The following is a 6,000-nucleotide window of genomic DNA, read 5'->3' as shown; positions in this document are numbered from 1 at the left end:
CGAAGCTGGGTAAATCGCGTACCACCGTCCCGTGTGCACTCCGCCCTATGGCCCCTACTTCTTCTCCCCCTCGTGAGGATCCCTCCTCCGAGGTACCGTCGATTAGGCAACGACATCAAAGGTTTTGTCGATCCTAAAAATGCTGACAATGTATGCAAACTTCAGTGTTCCATTTATGGACTGAAGCAAGCATCCCGGAGTTGGAACCGACGCTTTGATAAGGTGATCAAAGACTTTGGATTTATACAGACTCATGGTGAGGCGTGTATTTACAAGAAAGTGAGTGCGAGCTCTGTAGCATTCCTAATATTATATGTAGATGACATATTGTTGATTGGGAATGATGTAGAACTTCTAAGCAGTGTTAAAGGTTATTTGAATAAGTATTTTTCAATGAAAGACCTTGGAGAATCAGCATATATTTTAGGCATCAAGATTTACAGAGATAGATCAAGACGCCTAATAGGGCTTTCACAGAGTACATACCTTGACAAGATTCTAAAGAAGTTTAGAATGGATGAAGCAAGAAAAGGGTTCTTGCCCATGTTGCCAGGTAAGGTCTTGAGTAAAACTCAAGGTCCGGCTACGGCAGAAGAGAGAGAAAGGATGAACAAGATCCCCTATGCTTCGGTAGTAGGTGATGTCTACGGGAGCTTCTATTCTTGTAGACAGTGTTGGGCCTCCAAGAGCAGAGGTTTGTAGAACAGCAGCAAGTTTCCCTTAAGTGGATCACCCAAGGTTTATCGATCTCAGGGAGGAAGAGGTCAAAGATATCCCTCTCATGCAACCCTGCAACCACAAAGCAAGAAGTCTCTTGTGTCCCCAACACACCTAATAGGTGCACTAGTTCGGCGAAGAGATAGTGAAATACGGGTGGTATGAATAAGTATGAGCAGTGGCAACGGCACCGGAAAAGTGCTTTGCCGGGACGAGTAAACAAGCAGTAGTAACGCAGCAGTAGTAACGCAGTAAAACAGTAAACAAGCAGTGATAGAGCAGTATTTAGGAACAAGGCCTAGGGAATAGACTTTCACTAGTGGACACTCTCAACTTTGATCACATAACAGAATAGATAGATGCATACTCTACACTCTTTTGTTGGATGATGAACACCATTGCGTAGGATTACACGAACCCTCAATGCCGGAGTTAACAAGCTCCACAATTCAATGTTCATATTTAAATAACCTTAGAGTGCATGAAAGATCAACACGACTAAACCAAGTACTAACATAGCATGCACACTTGTCACCTTCACACTATGTAGGAGGAATAGATCACATCAATACCATCATAGCAATAGTTAACTTCATAATCTACAAGATATCGGAATCATAGCCTACGCCAAGTACTAACACGGATGCACACACTGTCACCATTACACCGTGCGGGAGGAATAAAACTACTTTAATAACATCACTAGAGTAGCACATAGATAAATTGTGATACAAAACACATTGCAATCATAAAGAGATATAAATAAGCACTTCACTATGCCATTCATAATAGTGAATAAGTATTCTGTGAAATATAGCCTAAGAGACCCACACGGTGCACACACTGTCACCTTTACACACGTGGGACAAGGAGTCTCCGGAGATCACATAAGTAAAACCCACTTGACTAGCACAATTACATCTAGATTACAAGCATCATCATATGAATCTCAATCATGTAAGGCAGCTCATGAGATTATTGTATTGAAGCACATAGGAGAGAGATGAACCACATAGCTACCGGTACAACCCCGAGCCTCGATGGAGAACTACTCCCTCCTCATGGGAGACAGCAGCGTTGATGGAGATGGCGGTGGTGTCGATGGAGGAGCCTTCCGGGGGCACTTCCCCGTCCCGGCGGCGTGCCGAAACAGAGACTCCTGTCCCCCAGATCTTGGCTTCGCGATGGCGGCGGCTGATACGCCTCCGACGTATCGATAATTTCTTATGATCCATGCCATATTATTGATGATACCTACATGTTTTATGCACACTTTATGTCATATTCGTGCATTTTCTGGAACTAACCTATTAACAAGATGCCGAAGTGCCGATTCATTGTTTTCTGCTGTTTTTGGTTTCAGAAATCCTAGTAACGAAATATTCTCGGAATTGGACGAAATCAAGACCCAGGGGCCTATTTTGCCACGAACCTTCCAGAAGACCGAAAGGGATACGAAGTGGGGCGACGAGGCGCCGCCACCATAGGGTCGCGCGGCCAAGGGGGGGCCCGCGCCGCCCTATGGTGTGGGCCCCTCGTCAGCCCTCCGACTCCGCCCTTCCGCCTACTTAAAGCCTCCGTCGCGAAACCCCTGATGCGAAAAACCACGATACGGAAAACCTTCCAGAGACGCCGCCGCCGCCAATCCCATCTCGGGGGATTCTGGAGATCTCCTCCGGCACCCTGCCGGAGAGGGGATTCATCTCCCGGAGGACTCTACACCGCCATGGTCGCCTCCGGAGTGATGAGTGAGTAGTTCACCCCTGGACTATGGGTCCATAGCAGTAGCTAGATGGTTGTCTTCTCCTCATTGTACTTCATTGTTGGATCTTGTGAGCTGCCTAACATGATCAAGATCATCTATCTGTAATACTCTATGTTGTGTTTGTCGGGATCCGATGGATAGAGAATACCATGTTATGTTAATTATCAAGTTATTGCATATGTGTTGTTTATGATCTTGCATGCTCTCCGTTATTAGTAGAGGCTCGGCCAAGTTTTTGCTCTTAACTCCAAGAGGGAGTATTTATGCTCGATAGTGGGTTCATGCCTGCATTGACACCGGGGACAGTGACGGAAAGTTCTAAGGTTGTGTTGTGCTGTTGCCACTAGGGATAAAACATTGATGCTATGTCTAAGGATGTAGTTATTGATTACATTACGCACCATACTTAATGCAATTGTCCGTTGCTTTGCAACTTAATACTGGAAGGGGTTCGGATGATAACCTCGAAGGTGGACTTTTTAGGCATAGATGCGATTGGATGGCGGTCTATGTACTTTGTCGTAATGCCCAATTAAATCTCACTATACTTATCATGACATGTATGTGCATTGTTATGCCCTCTCTATTTGTCAATTGCCCGACTGTAATTTGTTCACCCAACATGCTTTTATCTTATGGGAGAGACACCTCTAGTGAACTGTGGACCCCGGTCCATTCTTTAATACTGAAATACAAATCTGCTGCAATACTTGTTTTTACTGTTTTCTCTGCAAACAATCATCTTCCACACAATACGGTTAATCCTTTGTTACAGCAAGCCGGTGAGATTGACAACCTCACTGTTTCGTTGGGGCAAAGTACTTTGGTTGTGTTGTGCAGGTTCCACGTTGGCGCCAGGATCTCTAGTGTTGCGCCGCACTACATCCCGCCGCCATCAACCTTCAACGTGCTTCTTGGCTCCTCCTGGTTCGATAAACCTTGGTTTCTTTCTGAGGGAAAACTTGCTGCTGTGCGCAACATACCTTCCTCTTGGGGTTCCCAACGAACGTGTGAAATACACGCCATCAAGCATATTTTCTGGCGCCGTTGCCGGGGAGATCAAGACAAGCTGCAAGGGGAGTCTCCACTTCTCAACCTCTTTACTTTGTTTTTGTCTTGCTTTATTTTATTTACTACTTTGTTTGCTGCATTATATCAAAACACAAAAAAAATAGTTGCTAGCTTTACTTTATTTACTGTCCTGTTTGCTATATCAAAAACACAAAAAAATTTAGTTTACTTGCATTTACTTTATCTAGTTTGCTTTATTTACCACTGCTAAAATGAGTAATCCTGAAGTTGAAGTTCGTTCATTTAAGCAACAAGGAGGAGAATGTTTAAAAGATGCTTGGTATAGAATTAGTGATGCCCATAATAGGTGCACTAAGAAACACTCCACCACTATCCTACTCAGGGATTTTTATGTTGGTATCTCTAGCTGGAATAGATATGTTCTTGATTGTCTCGCGGGAGGTAACTTCCTAGGTGCTCCCGCTTTAGAAGCTAGTTGCATTATTGAGAGTTTATTTGGAACACCACCTGTTAATGAAATTAAAATTGAAACCTTCCTTGAGGATGTTATGAAAAAATTGGAAACCATAGAGAAAATTTTTAGTGTTGAAACTAAGTTGGAGATGTTACTTGTCAAAACTGATAAACTTGATAAATCCTTAGGAGGAATTGATGAAAGAATTAGTGTCCTAGGAACTTGTGTTGACCATGATAATCAAATTAATAGGATTTGCGAACTTGAAAAAGCTATGGGAACCTTGGGTTCAACCTTTTCATCTTTACAGTTTAGAGAGAAAGCTTATGTGGGAAAGGAGCAAAAGTTTATGTATGCCTCTAAAGTGCCTAAACCAAAGAAATATTATTATAGGCCTAAAATTGACAAAGCCCCTAGTACCACTGCAAATGGGGGAGCTTATGATATCAATGCACCACCCTTCGATAACACTTGATATACACTTTCTGCGCCTAGCTGAAAGGCGTTAAAGAAAGCGCTTATGGGAGACAACCCATGTTTTTACTACAGTATTTTTGTTTTATATTTGAGTCTTGGAAGTTGTTTACTACTGTAGCAACCTCTCCTTATCTTAGTTTTGAGTTTTGTTGTGCCAAGTAAAGTCTTTGATAGTAAAGTAAGTACTAGATTTGGATTACTGCGCAGTTCCAGATTTCTTTGCTGTCACGAATCTGGGTCTACCTCCCTGTAGGTAGCTCATAAAATTAAGCCAATTTACGTGCATGATCCTCAGATATGTACGCAACTTTCATTCAATTTGAGCATTTTCATTTGAGCAAGTCTGGTGGCCTAATAAAATCCATCTTTACGGACTGTTCTGTTTTGACAGATTCTGCCTTTTATTTCGCATTGCCTCTTTTGCTATGTTGGATGAATTTCTTTGATCCATTAATGTCCAGTAGCTTTATGCAATGTCCAGAAGTGTTAAGAATGATTGTGTCACCTCTGAACATGTTAATCTTTATTGTGCACTAACCCTCTAATGAGTTGTTTCGAGTTTGGTGTGGAGGAAGTTTTCAAGGATCAAGAGAGGAGTATGATGCAATATGATCAAGGAGAGTGAAAGCTCTAAGCTTGGGGATGCCCCGGTGGTTCACCCCTGCATATTTTAAGAAGACTCAAGCGTCTAAGCTTGGGGATGCCCAAGGCATCCCCTTCTTCATCGACAACATTATCAGGTTCCTCCCATGAAACTATATTTTTATTCCGTCACATCTTATGCACTTTGCTTGGAGCGTCGGTTTGTTTTTGTTTTTTTGTTTTGTTTGAATAAAATGGATCCTAGCATTCACTTTGTGGGAGAGAGACACGCTCCGCTGTAGCATATGGACAAGTATGTCTGACGTGGGCATAACCCTTCGGGTACTTGACATTGCCATACCCGGTGCAAACTATGAAGGTGGACCAGCACGAGGACTCGACGAGCTGGACCTGCACGCTCCTCGACTTGGACTACAAGGAAAGAAGACTCCAATATGAATCCTACTAGGACTCTTGTAAACCCTAGCTTGGCTGATATATAAAGCCAGGCAGGGGCACCCCTTAGACACACACAATCAGAAACATAATTGTAGAGGCGACACGCCTAGAAACCGCAACCCGCGGATTAGAACTAGACTAGATCCAACAACTCCGCCTATGGCGGCACCTTGTACATATATTCATATAGTGGATTGCTAGCAGGACGTAGCGACCCTCCACCGCGGGGGCGTGAACCTGGGTACGTCGTGTACCGCCTCGCTCCCGGAACTTCCGGCGTCGCCTTTCTCTAAAACCCAAGCCCCTCATGGTGGGCATTGCCGAGGAACCGCCTCGTCAATTGGCGCCGTCTGTGGGAAGCGCGACGCTGGATTTTGTCATCCGGGCGGGATCCGACAAGTTCATGATCATCAATAACGGAGCCGATCAACATCATCAAAGCAGCTGCAGCGCATCCGATCTACAATAACGAAAGCTGCGTCGATCGTCCGGAGAAAGAAGCGTATACATAAGT

Source organism: Lolium rigidum, chromosome 6, assembly GCF_022539505.1.
Source record: "Lolium rigidum isolate FL_2022 chromosome 6, APGP_CSIRO_Lrig_0.1, whole genome shotgun sequence".
NCBI lineage: Eukaryota > Viridiplantae > Streptophyta > Magnoliopsida > Poales > Poaceae > Lolium > Lolium rigidum.
The sequence above is the reverse complement of the archived record's forward strand: the minus strand, read 5'-3'. Positions refer to the sequence as shown.